Below are 20364 nucleotides of genomic sequence, written 5' to 3' on the forward strand. Positions count from 1 at the left end.
GATGCTTTTGAGTTGCAGAGAAAGAGAAAAACAGAGAGATGGAAGAGATTGCCGATGGTGACGAGAAGGATATAGGGAATGGGTTATATGTACGAAACCAAGTCAATGTCAACATATACACATTTCCAAGAAAAATCGACGAAAGCCGGTTTAAAAAGAGGAAAAGCATCTATTACATATTCCAAAGGAAAAGTCTTCATTTGAATGAGCCAAATCAAAACACGCATGTCTCTTGGTTACTCGGTTCAACATATGAAACAATTGAAAAATAGGCTTTCTTTTTTCACCCCAAATATACGCATTAAAAATTTATTTTTTAATCTTACACTCAAAAATATAATTTAGTTACTAATATTATCAATTTATAATAGATAGTTCACTCAACCGTTAACATTTATCAATGGGTAATATTATGGTTTTTAAAATCGGATCGGTCAGCGAATCGGCCGTGTTATTGGTTTATTGGTTCAATCGGTTGAACCGGTCAAATCGGTAGGAAGAACATGACGACGTCATAATTAATTAATTATTTAAAAAATTAAATAAAAATATAAAAAATATTTAACAAAAAATAGTTTTTTATATCACAAGTTATATTCAAAGCAAGTTATAACATATATAAGTTAAAAACCATAAAATCAAGTGAAACAAAATGATTTAAATTAACTACAATATAATATTTAAGGTAAAACATATTAAATAATAAATATAATTATATAACTATAATCAAAAATAAATTTGGGGCTAAAAAAATCATAACAAACGATGTCATTTGGTTTAATTTTTTTTTAAAATCTGACATGGCTAAGAAACATAGAAGAGCATCACAAAAGTTTAAAGAGTAAAAATATGAAAACAAAACAATCCCATATAGCTAAGAAACATAGAAGATCATTCCAACTGACTTCTATAAATAATAGATGTAATTTTGCATTCAAAATCATTGAGCATTTTGGTGAGCACAAAACGATATATTCTTTCGCTTCAATCGAGCTTGAATTTCAGGCTTCAATCGAGCTTCTAATTTTTTTTTGAGTTCGAGCCTTTTTGAGTTCAAGTTTCAATATTATATATCAAGTTCGAGTTGAACTTGATAATTTTTAGCCATTGTGTTTTTTAATCGAGTTGAGCTTACTTTTAAAGTTTTCTAGTTTGACTCGGCTTGTTTAACAAACGACGTCGTTTGATTTAAATTTTTTTTGAAAAAAAACAGAACCGGTTTTCAACCGGTTCAACGGTTCCTTCCGGTTCACTAGTAGCGGTTTAATCGATGTAAAATGAACCGATCGATCCGATCTGATTTTCAAAACACTGGATAATATAATGTTAATAAGGTGCGTTAAATCGATTGACAGAGTACAATTTGACTATGCAAATAAATCTGTTTTAGTAAGATATCTCACACTTCAGGTGTTGTAGATTAGACTAATACTCTTCTCATATCTCATATAACTTTTATTTTTGAAGAGAGTAAAATTAAACAAAGGATAGAGTTTTGAAGCTTAAAGATTATCCAATACAGGTGAAAATTAAAGAAGAAATTACGAGGAGTCAGATAGTAGGGAAAAATGAGAAAAGTGATATTTTTAAAAAGAATGAGGAAAGTGATTTTTCAATCATTTTTATGTTTAATCCACTTGTCTAGATTTTCCATATCTATAAGGTACAGTCCAATTATATACATTGGCAAGATATCGATATTTCACATGACTTCGACATTTTAAATTCAAGAAAAATGAATTTGAGTATCGATATTATATGAGTAGTACAATATCATATTTGAAGTATCGTTACTTTATGACTGATTTCACATTTTATCCCATCTGCTTCTCTTTATAGTTTAATCATCATATTTCATTTTAATGCAATTGTGTTTATAATCTTCAACAAATTTAAAATAATCTTAACTTTAACATGGAATTTAATCACTTGAATTTCATCTTTAGTTTATCTAAAAGTTTTATCTTATTTTTAGGTATTATAAATAATAACGTATTAATATTTTACTTTTTCATATTTTCATAAATGCTTTAAATAAAACATAAATTATTGTTTAAAGTATATTTTAAAGTATAATAATTATTAATATACTTTTAAGTTTTATAAGTTTTACTTGTGATTATTTTTTAGTTTAATACGTTAAAATATGTTTTTTTATTTAATATAGTTTATATATATAATATTCACGAAATAAATGTGATATAATTCTATATAAAAATAATAATCGTTTCATACAAAAACTCAAAAATAATACCATCATCCACGACTCATGATGATGCATCGTATCTAATCATGTATGCATGCATATGCTACTATCATCCTCCCATGATAACAAAAGAGAGAGAAAAACCCACAAAAACAAGTGAAGAGAGAGAAAACCATTTGACTTGATTTAACCCCAAAAAAATCAATCAATTTGAATACAGATTTGGCGTCCGCAAGGACAAAGCAAAATCTCTTATTCTTTCTCTCTCTAAAAGTCCATTCTCTCTCTGTTTTTTAAAGGGTGTTTTCAGGATTATGAGAGTCTCATGTGATGAAAATTTCACATTCATATATTTGATTGGTCAAAAATCTTATTTCTGGTAATATTTTTATTATCAATATTAAATTTATTTTGGTATATTATCGGAATGTCATTATCTTCATTCCCTTAAACATAGTAACATTACCGTCGTTTTGGACTAAAATATTCTTAAATTTTTATTTTTTTTCTAAAAAATATCATTTTTCTGTCATTGAATAATAAAAATTTTACGAAGGTTAAATTACAAATTTATCCTTAAATTATTTTAAATTTACAAAAAAAATTTATAATTAAAATTTTATATAAAATTCAAAGATTAAATTTTTTATGAAGTTCAAAGATTAATTTTTTTTACTCTTTCATTAATTTTTTTTTATAAATTTTTTTTTATATTTTTAATTTTATAAAAAAATTATATAAATATTATGAATTTAATTTTTTTTTTAAAAATATATATAAATATTTTATAATTTATATTATTATACAAATATATAATAAGGATAATTTGATCAAATATACATTCTAATAATATTTTATTCTTTTAACCAAACACGATAATCTCACATTCCTGCTAAATCAACTTAACAAAAAATACAACATTCCCAGTAATTCTATTCCCTAATAATCTTTTATTTTCGCTAGTAATCTTTTAATCCCACTTATAATCTAATAAACTCACGAGTTCTCTCTGTATATACAGCGAAGAACAGGGCATAAACTGAGTTTGAGACAAGAAAAATAAAATATTAAGTGAAATTAAGGAGAAGCTGGGAAGATAATAAGAGGATTTGATTCAAGAGAAGAGAAAAGAAAAAGTTCTTTCCCCCCATTCTTTTTTTTTTGGGCGATGTGAGATATTAAGATATTTTATTGGTCCTGTTTACTGAAGCAAAAAACTAGAAGAATTGAAGAGAATGGGAGTTCAAAGATTTTGTTATTATTTGGGCTTGTGTTTTGATTGGAATCAAGGCTTTGTAGATTTGAGCAACTCCCTTTATCTGTTGTTTCCTTTGACTATGTAACTGTTGGAATTTTTTAAACTTCAGTAAGTCCTCTTGAAGTCTTCTTTAGTTTTCACCCTTATGTTATTTTCTTGTTTACTTTAATACCCATTTTTCGTTTTACTCGTTCAAAGTTTTGGATCAATGATTTGTGTGGTGTTAAGGTTTGATCGAGATCGTTTTGTATTTTTTTCCAGTATTCGTTTGCTTAGTATTAGTTTTGTTTAGTATTGTAAAATTGCAAATTATGAGTTATTCTAAAGGTTAACAAATTGAGGAGTTTGGTGAGTTTTCTTTAATTTTAACTAACGGTTTGTTGAATTAATGAGCTTTTGTGAGTATTGCTTTTAGGATTTGATTGGAGTTGAAGTGTAAAGTTCTTTGCTGAAAGTTTTATTTCTTTTCGTGCTTTTAAAATATTTATAATGATTATGTTTCAGTGGGTCTGAAAATTCTGGTTTTCCTTTTTAAATATATAGGGATTCATGCAAAAGTCGTCTGCTTGCTGCTTTGAAGGCATTTCAAATCAGAGCTCCTTCCTTGGCTTTGGTTTTCAAAGCTATGTGTTTAGGCAAAAAACTTACCCTTTCTTAGTTGGGCACAATGAGGAGTATGAAGCTAAAAGAAAGCAGCCAAGTAGGGGATAAACTGCTGATTGCCTTGAGCTCTATGGTTGAATATTTGTGCTTTTCTCTGTAACTGTAGTTTATTTAATATTCATGTTGTTTTGGATGGTGGTTGCAGTTGCAATTCTATGAGTAAGTGTTAGATAGTGATTTTGAAATATGGTACCATCAGGGTCTTCTACTCCTATAGGTAGTTCACAGTCTCCTACGCCTTCTCTTTTGCGGTCAAATTCTGGGATGCTAGGTGCCCAAGGTGGTGGTCTACCTTCTCAAAATGGTTACTCTTCACTAGTGTCACCTCGCACTCAGTTTAGCAACGTGAACATGCTTGGCAATGTGCCAAATGTGTCTTCCCTTCTTAGTCAGTCTATTGGAAATAGGGTTCCAAACCCTCAGATTTCTGGTCCTGGTAGTGGCCAGCGTGCAGGAGTTGACTCTGGCGCTGAATCTGATCCACTTTCAAATGTAGGTAATGGGATGGGGTTTAATGCTCCCTCATCATCGTTTGTTCCATCAAACGTGGAAAACCCTGGTTTGACTGGTCAAATTCAAGGTCAACAATTTTCAAACCTTTCTGGTAATCATATGTTACCGGATCAGCAGCATCCCCAACAATTCAATTCACAACATTTCCAACATGGTCAACAAGCAATGCAACAGTTCTCTGCTCCCCTCAACACCCAACAAGGATTGGCTGGTGTTGGTGGGGCTGTCAAATTGGAGCCACGAGTCACTACTGACCAGCATAGTCAGCAGCAACAGCAGCTGCAATCACTGAGGAAGCTTGCTCCTGTGAAATTGGAACCACAACAAATACCACCCATGAGACCTCTGACACAGGTAAAAATGGAGCCCTCACATTCAGATCAGTCCTTGTTTTTGCACCAACATCAGGATCAGCAGCAGCAACAACAGCAACAGTTACTCCACTTGTCAAGGCAGCCCTCACAAGCTCAAATTAATCTTTTGCATCAACAAAGACTCTTGCAGCTGCAACAACACCACCAACAGCAACTTTTGAAAGTAATGCCTCAGCAAAGGCCTCAATTGTCGCAGCAGTTTCAACAGCAGCATTTGCCTTTGAGATCATCTGTGAAACCAGTGTATAAGCCTGGGATGTGTGCCCGGCGTCTAACTCATTACATGTATCAACAACAACATAGACCTGAAGTAAGATGTCTCTGGTGTGAAGATATATTTTGTACAAATATTCAGTTGCTTTGTGGAGGTAAGTAACATGCCTGTTTTTCATACAGGACAACAATATTGAATTCTGGAGAAAATTTGTTGCTGAGTATTTTTCTCCAAATGCCAAAAAGAAGTGTTGTGTTTCTATGTATGGAAGTGGCCGCCACACAAGTGGCGTTTTTCCCCAGGTCTGTTTCTGAGAATTTACTTGTTAAAACTTTTAACTATCATACTCATTTAGTTAGCATCTTGTTTAATGACCAAGAATTTACAAGGTTGATTATCATTAAAATTTCACATTTTTGTTTGTCCCCATTAGTATTTATGGACGACATTTCTCCCTAAGAGTCTTTGTCCCTGCAGATGCTTTCTGTATGTTTTTCTGTTCTGTTTCGAAGAGCAACCTATTAAAGAAGAGGATAAATGTACTGTTTAAAATGTTTCAGGATGTCTGGCAATGTGAAATATGTAACCGCAAGCCAGGACGTGGTTTTGGTAAGTCCTTTTCCCCTTCTTTTTATTGTTTTTCCTCCTTTTGGTGACAATCAGCAGTTTCCATCTTATATTAGTGCGTGCAATTGATATTAGTTATCTTTTTTGGGGTGTCAATGAACTAGATTGGCATCTTATTTTAGCCTAAATATGCATATATACTGGTTTCTTATAACTTTGTTATCCATTACTGCTATAATCTAATATCTTCCTACTGTGCCTTCAGAGGCAACTGTTGAGGTTCTCCCTAGGCTTTTCAAAATTAAATATGAGAGTGGTACTTTGGAAGAACTTCTTTATGTTGATATGCCCCGTGAGTATCAGAATTCATCTGGTCAAATTTCCTGGACTATGCAAAAGCAATACAAGAAAGTGTTTTTGAGCAACTTCGTGTTGTCCGTGATGGTCAGCTTCGGATAGTTTTCTCACCTGATTTGAAGGTTACAAATTGAAGTAATGGCTTTCTCTCAACTTTGAAAATTTTGATTCTGCGTTAACTTAGTTTCTTGCTTTTTCATTCCTTTTTTCAGATATGTTCTTGGGAATTTTGTGCTCAACGTCACGAAGAACTTATCCCTAGAAGATTGTTGATACCTCAGGTTCTGACCAAATAATTTTTATCTATAACCTGAGAATGACATTGATGCTATTGACTTGCGTGCATAGTCTGCCTAAACTGTATGAAATCTACAGTTCCTGGTTTGAGTTTTTTGCAATCTTGTATGCTGTATTTTAATACATCTGTTGCTTCATCAAGTGGTACAAGATGGAACTCTTTGTAGTGTAATATATTACAGCTTAATCATTTTCATTGCCACAAAGATAATGCAAGTTAATGACATTGACGGTCAAAACTGTTATGGTGTCATCACTTCCACTGCTATTTTGTACTTACATTTACTTTAGAGACTAGAATTTTCATCTTAGTATATATTGAAGAATTCAGTTCCATCTCCTATACTATTTATTTTATGCTGCTGTTCTAAGATTGTTATCTAAAGAGGTTGGGATTGTTTTCTATTTTATGATTGGCTGCTTGAGGTTTTTCATTTGCACAATGCTTGTAATATTGAAATATCATATGAATGACGATGTTCAGTTTTCATCTTATTCTCTCTTTCCCCCCAAAACTAGATGTAAATCCTTCTCGTTCCTTGACTGGTTATGCTGTATTCTTTTGATTGTTAAAGAATCTGATTGCTGTTTCTCTGGTGGTAGTCGAATTTGATGTGATAATTTGGCTTGTATAGGTTAGTCAGCTTGGGGCCGCTGCTCAGAAATATCAAGCAGCTACTCAAAATGCATCCTCAAATTTATCTACTTCAGATTTGCAGAGTAACTGTAACTCGTATGTCCTTTATTAATTTGCGCCTTTTTGGATTGAATGGAGAATTCTTTTATTTCTATTTGGAAGCTGAATTGATAGCCTTCTCTCTTCTTCCATTTTTTCCCCCTAGAGTGGTGCATTGTACGTTCCTCTTGCTCATGACCTAGCTGTCAGTCACTTATACTCATGTTCTGATGGTGCCAGTTATCTTAGTTTGGAAACTCTTTCTTTTGAGTGAATCATTTTTTCCAGGTTAATTTGGTTTGTTGGATACACTTTATCTTGTAAGATAAAACTAGACAGCTAGTCTTCAGTGAATATATACAGATTGAAACCTGTTTTCCTTTCCTGCTTAAGTTTTCAAGCTTGAGCAACAATATGAGGTTTTTGTCATATATTCTTCCTTGAGGGCTTATCTTTTAGTAAGTGAGAGTATTTTAGGTATGACTTGATGTGGTTCCTTTCATACATGGCATGCAATGGATGCATGCCTCTGGTGCAAACACTTCATAGGCTGCAATCTCTAAGCTTGATGATGTCTGCAATTCAACTCCCTGCACTTAGAAAGGCCTCCTTTGTACGGTAGGAAATATAGTTGGATATGCAGTGACAAGAATATATGATTACAGGTTTTAATTTAATGAGTTAATATAGCTATCCTTACAGATGATGGTTGAATTAGGATGGAAGTGATTGAGCTCATAATGTATGAAACTAAATAAAATAGGATAACTCCTGTCTACTACTGCTGTTATGTGAGAAAATTTATGAATATAAACCAGGGTTATGGTAGGAAGTTTTGTTTTGTTGTCAGAATGTTTAGTTCTGCTTATAGAGATTTTCTTAGGTTCCATCTGTAGCTGGTTGTAAATATGAATTTCTGGAATTTTGAAGTCTGATAAAAGGAAGATAAAAGAACTAGGTGTTACACACACACATATATTCCAGAGGCTTCACACTCTCAACTGTTTTGGCTTTAGACCCAGTGTAGCATTGTAGATTCTGCTTCATACAGTCCAAAAGAGAGTGTAGAAGATAGGGTTGTAAACAAGCCAATTAAAAAGAAGATCGGGTTGTATTTGTATTTGTTAATTTAAAATTCGTGGTGTTCATTTAATGTTCGCAAACAATTAAAAATCTAATATCTTAATAAGCATATATCTTATTTTTAGATATAAAATGATCAAACATAAATTTTAATAATTATGATATACATAAGTAAAATAAACATAAATTTTTGAAGTGACTTTTATAGGAAAAATATCAACTTTAAATAGCCAAACTAATAAACGATCTTGTTTGTGCACATAAACGAACTGATCACACCTTTGTTCAAACTTGTCGTTTAATAAATGAACATAATTTTTTTCTATTTATTTAGTTTAATAAACGAACATAAATGAACAATATGCGAACAGTTCACGAGTAGCTCCTCGAACAATTTGTTCGTTTACAGCCTTAGTAGATGTGAAAATTTTGTGCACTTATTCCTTTGTATATTGAAAGAAGTTATTTGCGAACTTACAGAATTCTAGTATTCTCTTTCCTCTCATGTCGATATTAGGACATCACCAAATTTAACAATTCCTGAACTGAAAATGAAATCGTATAACATGAGAGCACCTAAATGAGGTTATTAAATTAAAAAATTGCAACTTCTCTTAAACCTTAAATTTAGCAGAATAATGATTCTTGGAATCAAGAAAATATGGTGTTATAGAATGAAGGCAAATCAACTTCCACTTTAAAGATAATGGAAATATGAATAACTAAATAATGCCCCAAATCTGTCCTACATCAAATAAGGGCCATAATTCCAAACAACTTATTTGACACTAATACTGTCTGTTTCATAGGGCCGATGTCTGTATTTTATTCTCTTTACTATCGTGTTAGTTGCTTCATTTTGATAGATACTCGTTAGGAATCTTGGTTACACAGACATGCTAATTTACTTTGGGCAAGCATATAGAATTGCTAGCTGTGTATTCATCTATTTCTTTTTGTTTAAATAACATATCTATATGTGTTATCTCTGCCACTTGCATGGGTTTCTAAGTAACTATTTACAAACTTTAGGTTTGTAGCATCAGCTGGGCAACTTGCAAAAGCCTTGGAAATGCCGTTGGTAAATGATTTGGGTTATACAAAGAGATATATACGGTGTCTTCAGGTGATTTCCTGCATTTGCTTACAATAAATTTGGATATGGGGTGATGCAGTCTTAAATGTTGGATTTTTCGCTATATAATTTCCCCTTTACCTTGTTTATATCTGTTATTAATCCGCATTATGTTTTCTGTTCTCATTTCTATTTGGAATTTTGTATTGGGGCGTGCTTTTTTTTCGTTTTATTTTAGCCCTGGTACAGTGTTGATGAGAAAATTTATGCTATCATGTACTGGGGTCTTTCTCCTGCCGGTGGCCAGACAAAGTCTGCAAAAATGTGTATAAAGTTTTTTGGAGCACAGAATTAGATATAAAACGTGACATCATCTTTTATCGAACAATGCTCTACTATTTTCCAAAATTTCCTTTTCTTTCCAATGCAGATTAATGTCCTTTAAATCCTTTCATATTTCGTGGTGGTCTTTTTCTCACTGCAGATTTACTAATTTCCATAATCTTCTGAAGTTTGTTGATTCATTTGAATGACTCGTAACATCAAAGTGCTCCGACTGTTGAACATTCTAATACCTATATTACCAAGTTGTACTTTAATGAGTTTTTGATGAACTACGAATGCGGATGTTCTTTAACAGATATCTGAAGTCGTTAATAGTATGAAGGACTTGATTGATTACAGTAGAGAGACGAAGACTGGACCCATGGGTAAGTTTTGACAAGGATCCTCTTGCTAAGTTTGATATGTTTTTAAATTGATTTTTTTATTTGAATGCTTGGAGTTGGAAGTATTATTGACACTGGAATCCTACAATAGCTATCAAGAGCTTTTAGTCCCTTCGTCTTATTGGTTTACTTGTAAACTAGCTTCTATTGAATCCTATAAGCTGGTTTACAGATGTGATAGCCCTTTGTTAGCTTGTGATCATTTGTTATAATGTGTTTTTCTTTTTATCCATGCCATACAAAATGTTGTACTTCATGATATAACTTATTCACTATAGAGTTGTTCATACTCTACCTTGTGTGTGTGTTTTATAAAAAAAAAAGTGTTAGAAATTATGTGTTCTGTAGACTTTTTACCTTATAATAAACCTGTCTTCTTGCAGCCTTATGTCATTAAAACCCTATATGTGAGCAGGGTTTTTTAATTCATTTTGATTTTCTCAGAGAGTTTGATTAAGTTCCCGCAAAGAACAAGTACTTCATTTGGTTTTCATGCTCAACCTCAACAGCCTGAGGAACAGCAGCAGCCGACACCACAACAGCAAACAATGGTCCAGAACACCAATACTGATCCAAGTTCTTCCCAGGCTTCCGGGATGCAGCTCATCGCCAACAGTGGTGGGACTAGCATAAATAACTCTCTTAATTCAGCATCTGCATCAACATCTGCTGCCACTGTTGTTGGGCTTCACCAGAATTCCATGAATAATGCAAGCAGTCCCTATGGTGGAAACACTGTTCTGGTTCCATCCCCTGGGTCATCTAGTACAATTCCGCAATCCCAAGTGAATCCTTCTCCATTCCATTCACCAACACCCTCAGCAAATAATCCTCAAGCTCCTCATGGTGCTTTAACAGCTACTAGTCGCATGAACACTGCAAATTCTCCTGTGAATATGTCCATGCAGCAGCCAGCACTTTCCAGTGAGGCCGACCCAAGTGAATCACAAAGCTCTGTTCAGAAAATAATTCATGAAATAATGTCCGGCCAACTGAATGGCACAGGAGGTATGGTTGGCATCGGCACTCTAGGCAACAATATGAAGAGTCTAAAGAGAACGTTGCCGACAAGTAACAATACAATTCTCGATGGTGGCAATGGTATTATGGATAATGGAACTGTCAACAATAGTTCAGGTATTGGTGGTGGCAGCAATGGGTTTGGCACAATGGGTGGTGGGCGGCTAGGACAACCTGCTATAGTGAATGGAATCCGAGCTACCATGGGTAATAACTCTGTCATGAATGGAAGGGTAGGCAATGGCATGACATTGATGGCTCAAGGTATGAATCACCAACAAAATCTGGGGAACCAGCTACTGAGTGGACTGGGAGCAGTTAATGGTTTCAATAATCTTCAACATGATTGGAAAACTTCTCCATGAAATTAAAGATGATGGCTGTTGGGGAGTAGCTGCTGTGTTTTTGCAGCCATGAGAAATGCCTGTGGGCCCTGGCAGATTCATGGAACATCGCTGTATGATAGAGATAGATTACCAATTCCAGAAAAGTGAAACATAGTGTTCTATTAGATGAAATGTTAAAAGACATCTTATCTTTTAAAGTTGCTCTAATCTCCAATCATTTTGTTTAGCTTCATTTTTTTCCACGGCTAATGCAAACCTTATAATTGATTTTAACCCAAATTGTTTTCCGGTGTTTTTACCTTAAAATTCTTTTCAGATGGAGAACTGATATGAAACTGACCACCAAATTCATTCATCATTAATATGGAGTTTAAAAGGGACATGCTAGCTTCAACAGCAAAGTTGGGAACCAGCAATGTTTTCTGCAATCTGAGTTGAGTCAAATTCACGAGTCAGAGTTTGAATAGTGACAAGCTTGAGCTCGATTTGATGCATTGATATGAACAGTTATGGGGAGTGGCGAGGCAAAACTACAGTTATGAAATTCCTTACCTTTCACTTCAGATCTCAGAATATACCGTTCTTATAGAAAGAAAGCAGCTTTCATATCTTCTGAACCTGTTGATATTTGAAAATTTCAAAATTTCATATATTTTAGATATTTTTTTTACATTTTTAATTAATAATTTACTTATCTTTTAAAATTTAAGTTTATTTCTTTTAAAATATTATAAATTCACTCTCAAAATAAAATTATATATTCATTCCTAAATATAAATGATATTCATAGCAAAAGATTTTTCTTCATTGTTTCTTCATTTGTTTTTGATTTTCTGTACAAAATTACCCACCCACCAAGATGTGCCTCACCGTCTATATCCAGAATATCTTAGCTCAGTATGTGTTATCCATAAACACTTGAGCACCTAAGATATTAGGGAAAAGAGGGATTGAGATCAAGACTCATCTTGGAATAGATAGAGAGGTGAGTGGGAGTAATCGCCTCCTTAAAAATTTAAAATTATCATATATTTTAGATTTTTCTTATATATTTTTTTATTGAAAATGTTTGTTTTCGTTTTCAATATTTTTAAGTTCGTTCCCTCTTAAAATTTTAAACTTTCGTTCCTCTAACATAAAATTCTATATATGCCCCTAAATTTGAATCAATTATCATAACAAGGTAAACAAAGAAAAACATGGTTGAAAGGCTCAAGCATGAGTACTAGAGATAATTCATGCAGGAGATGACTTATTTAGGCTCAAATGACCCAAAGATGGCCTTAAGCCCATTTGGTGTTGATGTGAAAGCCTCCTTAAAACTCTTGTTGCTTGCTTTAGGGCGGTGTTGTGATCAATGACCTAAAATCCACAACAAAATAAGAAAGCATAAAATTAACATAGATACAAAAATATTTTTAACTATACATATATAATAAAAAGATTTTGTGTGGAGTAAATACAAATATAATTTAAGGATAGATACCAATAAACAAATGAACAACTAATATAAAAAAAACTAGATTTTAGAATAGGTACATATCCGCTCTAAACAAACGTTGCGTCTACAACTGCATAAAACTAAACTGACTAAATGGTAGACTATGATGAAAGAGGTTATTAGCTTTATAAATGATTTTGATATAATATATATTCATTCGTTTATTTATTTGTAATATTTTAATTCAATCTGATAATTATATTCTTCTCGAAGATGTCACATTAGCACAATTAGATTTAAATTAAAACCTTTTATTTTATAAGGGAGGTTGACGTAGCTCATTTGATTATAGAACTTTTTCCATCTCATCTCAGACTACACGATTAAAATTTATGTATGAAAACATACCAAACGATGAACTTTTTGCTTAATGATATTTGTAAAATAATTAATAATAATTACAAGACTATGTTAACGAGTCTACTATTTAACTTTAGATTTTCGGTAGTAGGTCTGTAAACGAACCAAACGCACAAGAACGGAGGTATGTTTATGTTCGTTTATTTAATAAATAAACAAATACTTTTTTTTTTTGTTCATGTTCGTTCATTAAGGAATATAGCTTGTTCATGTTCGTTCATTTAAATGATAAACAAACATAAACAAAAGTAAACGAACACAAACGAACAAACATAAACGAACATAATAAATGAACATAAACGAACATAATAAATGAACATAAACGAGCAACACAAACACAAAAAACAAACTTATTCAAACACAACCAATGAATGTAAAAAAAAGTAAACAAGAATAACAACTTAAAATTCATTAATATAACCTGCAACTTTAGAGTTAATTTGTTCGAATACGACAAAAAAATACATAAATCATATATAAGCTATATGAATATAATAAAGTCTAAAAGTTAATTTGTTCAACAAAACAATCTTCTTGAAATCCAAACAACTTCAATAATCTTCGTAACATATTCAACTTACCATCTGTTCGAACATAAATGAACGAACATAAATGAACATAAATGAACGAACATATAATCGAACGTTCACGAACGTAAATGAATGAACGAACCCTTTGTTCGTGTTCGTTCATTTAATTAAACGAACATAAAATCTTGTTCATGTTCGTTCATTTAATAAATAAACAAACATAAATGAACTTCCCGCCGCACGGTTTATGAACGGTTCGCTGAACGTTCAATTCATTTACTGGCCTATTCGGTAGAATAGAATTTAATCGTTTTATCTTTATTCTTAATATAGATATATTACTCTCTGTATGTTTTAACAAAATACATATTCGGGCGTACTTGTGTCCAACACATATCCATGTCTCTAGAGAGTAAATATCAGAATTCTCCATATATATATATATATATATAAAATAGCTTTTTTTCTTCTAACCTGATTTAGCTGCTCTCAACTTAAAAAATTATTAATAAAATATGAATTAAGCGTTCTCAATAATTAAGAGAATATTTGAGTACTATATCTACATAGGTATATGAGCATTTATTATCCATTATAGTTTAGTAATTTTCAGTTTAGTCTACCTTTGCAATTAATTCAAGTTGCAGAAAAATCCAACAAGCCCCATAGATACAAGGGAAAAGAATTTCTGTTTCTATGTCATCCCAAGGGGGAAAATACTTTAAAGGTCAAAGAAGTCTTTGATGGGGTAGTACTAGTAGGAGATGGTATGAAATAAGGTGAAATTTTAAAGTTTGAAGGACTGAGCACGAAACTACCTTGTATGAAATTCCTTTTCCCATGAAGAACAGGGCTCAAATCATGGAAGAATCCAATTGAATTTGGATCAGATGGCAGTGAGAAGAAGCTTGGTGATATTCGAGGCAGTGAGGTTGGCCCAGGACACAAAATCCCTGGGAGGAAACTTGTCCTTTCAACTCCAGGATTCATCTCTATGCCTTGCACAAACCTATTGTTTTCTTCATAAATTCGTTGTTTCTTCCTCCCTTCTGCAGCTGGCTTGGTTTTCTCTATTGCAGCGAACCGTGCTGCCGGTGAGATTCTTACGGGCCAGTGCAGATGTCCGTCACTCAGACCTTAGAGTCATAGAATATTAGTCAACCAGAGTCACTAGCCTGATCTGTGGGTAGAGCTCAGTCACTGTGAGATCATGAGAGGATCCGAGACAGGATCTCATATTCGTGTCTGATCATTGCACTTAGAGTCGTTTTGGACATTTTCGAAATCTCAAGTGATTGAACGAAAATTTAAAAAATAAGATTCATAGAACGAAGCCATTAATTTAAATAATTAATTTAATATTTTATTAATAAATCATTGAAAATAATTAAACTTTATTAAATATATTATTTTCATTATTTTGTTAAGAAAATACAACTATAATAATAAGTGGTACTTATTGACTTTTAAGATTATCACTTAATCTTATCCTCCGAACATTCTTTGAAACAATTTCATCAATCAAATCCTCATAAACAGCTTTATCCAAAATTCCATTCTCGATTACCACCAAAACTAGTCTATTAAACTTTTCGTGTGATATAAAACTATACAAATAAGATCTGAGCAATTTTAATTTTAAAAAAAATCTTTCGATCGTTACAACTGTCACAGAATAATCATCAATATCATAATCATGTAATCATTATATATTTTCATACTATCACATGGCATAATTTTTTAAATTTATGGTTTAACATTTTATTTCATAATCCTATATTATCATTTCATGTAAGCAAGCCAGCATACTTTTTATATCAAAATTTATAAAACATATTCGTAACATATAGGGCATAAAAAAAGGGTAAAGTAAGTTATAAAATTATCCATCGATTATAGGATGTTACTTTGTTAAGTTCATCGATTATTAAAAGTTACAAAATGATCATTTGACTATTCATTATGTTCTAAACTCGTCATTTTTCATTAAAAAATTGATGACAATCTGTTCTAGACGTTAACCTCTGACTGAGATATGATAAAATATGATCACATAATCTCAAACAACTATAAAATCTCATTCAGTATATTAACATCAAACTCAGACGACCATTAATTTTTTTAACGAAAAAAGACAAAAAAAAAGGACGAGTTTGTAACATAATGAATAATCAGATGAGCATTTTGTAACTTTTAATAGTCAATTGCCTCAACAAAGCAACGACCTATAGTTGAGAGATCATTTTATAACTTTTAATAATCGAAAGACTCAACAAAATAATATCCTATAATCGATGGACCATTTTTATAGTTTACCCATAAAAAACATGTCTTGTGTCATAAGTCATTTGAAACACCCATTTAACAATATCATTGTATTTTTATGGGCTACTCTCAAGCCCAAATCATACAAACAATCAAAAATGCACATAAAAAGACACTAACCTTAATTTCAAACTATCCAAAATATAAAACTAAACTTTAAAAGGATTCAATCCCTAAACTTTCCCTTTCCTTTTTGAGATTTCTTCTCCAACATCTCCTTTGGTAACTTGAAATTGATATTACAATATATGATAATTTTCTTTAATAAATCTAGGATGAATACAAGGTAATATATGTTCAAATACTCTCAACTATTTGATAATGAACGCTCATACATTTGCATATGCGATGCTCGAACCTGGAACCTCAAGAGATAACAACAATTCCTTAACCACTGAAATCGCTTGGTTCGTGCACATAATTTAAGCTTCCAATTTACTAACTTGATTATAAGATAAACACTGATGATTGAATTCCTTACCCTTCCCTACTATATTTTAAACCCTAGTTTATGAATCCTCTTGATCATCAAAGTATCAATTAGGCTTTATGAATAAACATAAAAAGTAAGAATTCTTCTTCAATTTAATGAATGAATTCACACACTCGAACCTCCCATTCTCCCTTAATTTTTTGGTGGTGAGATGATAAAGATGAAGAAATTAATTGATGAAGCAAGTCTTCGTCTTTTTATGTCTCCAGAATTTTCAAAGAAAAAAGAGAAGAAATTCGTAATTAGATAATTTGCTTATAACATAAAAAAACACTTGAACTTAGAAAATTTAGTCAAATTATTTTTTTTTATCAAATTAACTCTTGAATTTGACAAATTTTATCAAAGTGGTCCCCTAAACTTTTTTATGGCCAATTGACCTCTGAAATTGAGTATTTTAGTTAAACTAGCCCTTGAACTTTTTTTTGGAGTGAAATTGACCCTTGAACTCATAAATTGTTATAAAAAAATTCAAGAACCAATTAGCTCGAGGGTCAATTTGATCAAACTAATCAAGTTCAAAGATCAACTTATCAAACAAATTAAGGGTCATTTGACCAAACTTGACAAATATAATTGTCAATTTAACTCATAAAAATTAGGGGCTAATTTAACCCAACTTGCTCATTTCAAAGGTCACTTTATGTTTAAGGTCTAGATAATTTAATTAGAATTCATTAGATGATAATTAGACTAGTTAAGTGAAAAATAGCAATAATTAAAGTTGCACCTCACATTTTTCTTGGCACAAGGAAAAAGACTGGTCAATAAATAAGCCCTCATTTATGGGAAGTGTCCTTGTTGCCCACTATCTTGTTTCTAAATCTAACGTCTTATCATTATCATTGGAGAGAGCTGATATAAAAAGAAAAAAAAAAGACCTGGATTTCGATTGATCATACATTCCGGTAACTGATTTCTTCACCTTTGCCGGTAAAACGACGCAACACCCGCTACTGTTGAACCAAATGACATCAAATTAAGAACCTTGTCCCACCCAGAAATTGATATTATATATGTGTGTGGGTATATAGAGAGATAGATAGAGATTTGCCAAGCTTTTGAGTCATTCATATTGGAGCTCTTGCCTCTGTTTTTTTCGGCCAGCCACAACGTACGTACGTTGGCCCTACTCTTTGCATGTACATTGCCCTACCATCGAGGGCACCGCCCTGGATTTTGGTTGCAAGTGCACATGATGAACTCATGGTTTAAACACTACTTTCCTTTGCATGTCAAGCAAACGAATACAACCATCAAAGGATAGATCGAGAAACATTTGGATACGATCGTACTTCTGAAAATTTAGATCATTATATAATTTAATTACTTTTTTTATCTGAATCCATCAAACGATCTCAATGATAAAAGAAAATATTATTCTCAACGATAATCACCACATATTATTAAAAAAATATTTTCTTTGTATTTTTATTAATGGTTTAATTTCACACCGTTAAAATATTAGAATTTTATACTCTTAAATTTCTAATATAACTTCCTAAATTTATATCTCTTAATATAAAATGATATGTCTATCTCTAAAACCATCTATTTTACTTATAATGCATACATGGTTTTTGAGGTGTCCTTGAATTAAGGATCAGCCAAATTTGAAAGGCCCTTTGGCCTTTGCCAAAGCATAAAAAATGGGATAGGACCACCCGACTGAACCGAAAATTGACTATTAGTCTGATCCGATTTGTATAACTATTTTATTTTAAATAAAATCATAATTATGATATGTTTGATCTCATATTAGAATTTTTTTATCAATGGTGAATTCACCTTTAATTTAGGATGAACAGATGTTCACTCTAAAATTTGAATTTTCTTCAATTAATTAATTATTTGATTGAATACCTTGAAATTTTATTTCTGTCCATCATATACAAAAAAATATGTTATTAATATATATATATATATATTCTAAAAAAATATTTATGAATTTGCCGTTCTTTTTAACATTGCTTTTGTTGTACATTTCTGTCGCCCTTGGCCTATTGGATGTGTATCTTACAAATTAATTAGGCTCTGATCGGTGAATATTAACAAAATCAGAATTGAGCAATTTCTACATGCCAGTGTGGTACTATATAGATAAGCAACTTAGAGTGAAGCACGAATAATTAGTGTAGGATAAATATACCGGTGCTGCAAAACAAACATAATTGCAATTATTAACAAAATAAATAGAATACAATACACAAAATGATTTTGCCCTAATTAGTGTAATCGTGAAATAGATATCGTCTCTCAAAATTAACACAACAATTTTATATTCATACACACAAATGACAAAAATAAAAATTAATATTACGCTTTTAGAAGAAAACGATTGACAAAAATCATAAAAAAAAGGGAGAAAGAAAAATAGAGGAGCAAATGATTGTAGTATGAACAACATGAGAAGAACGAGAAGAAAGTTGGTGGTTGGAATCACTCTCTCCATTTTCTCAACAATTTATTTTAAATTTAGAAAGTAATTTAAAAAAAATTCTTTACATTATTCACAAATACCCACTAATGTAAAGAAATAAAAATTTTAGAAGACGAGAAGAACGAAACAACAAAATTAATCATTTAAATAGTAAAAAAGTTATTATTAAGTGAAATAAGTAATTTTTATATTAACAAGCGAATGAATCTTGACATTAAAATAAAAGTAAGTTCATGATATATCTTTGAAGGAAGGCAGCTAATACTTCACACTTGTGTAGGTATTTTATATTTACTCATGTATTCTTTGTAATAATAAAAAATAGAAAGACAGTGGTACCGAAACGAAGCATAACTTTTACCGCTACGAGATAAATATATTATTATCATAAAACAAATATGTTAAAAATGATAAATTAAATAAATAAATTTATTGGGTTGGGTTAGAATAATTATCTTTAACGTAATTTTGTTTTGATAATCTTCACAATTAACGCAACATTCTTAGATTTATATACTCAAAAAAGAACAGAAAAATCATAGAAAGATGACTGTAATATAAAAAAACAGGAAGAAAGGAGATTCCTTTATAGAAAAAATGAAGGACCAAAAAAGTAAAAAAAAAAAAAAAAGTGTGGCCCCCCAATTTTCTCAGCAACTTAATTAAAATATAATGTTAAATATTTGTTTACTTTGCATTATCCGCGATGAGCATCCATGGTGACACTGTATATAAGAAAGAGATGTTGGTATTTACTTTGATTTGTTCCATCATCCCTATTAGATGAGTAATTCCAACATAAATTGAGACGTAGGAGTTGCTTTGTTTTCTCAAGATCAAAATGCAAGTTTGAGCTGCTTTCTTTCTTGAAGATAAGAATAACAAATTGTCGATTCATTTTATCACTTATTTCCAAGCCTTTATCGCTTTCATTCGGATACGTGTGTTCATCATCAAAAATATTTTTCAAAGTACCATCAAGATGATTTTTATTTTATTTTTCAAAACACGTCATTTCCAGATGATGATTGGTCTTTGTTGACGAAAACGGGTAAAGAAAACAAAAAGAACACGAGAATTTTACGAGGTTCGGCAATGTGCTTACGTCCTCGGTGCCTAGGCGGCGCTAGAAGTTTTTTTATTCAATGATATTTTAAGTCTAGGTTACATCTCTATTTATAATAGAAAACCCTGGTACATAATTACAAAATTAACCTTGTACCGTACCGCGGGGCTGCGCCCCCGCACCCCCAACCCACATAATTCGTAACCCCACAACGAGACTTTCTTTGTAAGGACAGTTGATGTTCGCTTCGCTCACTCCGCTCCATCTCTTG

At 31.8% G+C, this 20364-nt stretch overlaps 1 pseudogene; it reads left to right on the top strand.

The window, feature by feature from the left end:
• The first annotated feature begins 4009 nt into the window (after nucleotides 1–4009).
• Nucleotides 4010–11521, top strand: LOC120146549 (annotated as a pseudogene).
• The last annotated feature ends 8843 nt before the right edge of the window (nucleotides 11522–20364 follow it).

The sequence above is a fragment of the Hibiscus syriacus genome, unplaced genomic scaffold (assembly GCF_006381635.1).
Source record: "Hibiscus syriacus cultivar Baekdansim isolate YM2019G1 unplaced genomic scaffold, ASM638163v2 tig00110930_pilon, whole genome shotgun sequence".
NCBI classification, from domain to species: domain Eukaryota; kingdom Viridiplantae; phylum Streptophyta; class Magnoliopsida; order Malvales; family Malvaceae; genus Hibiscus; species Hibiscus syriacus.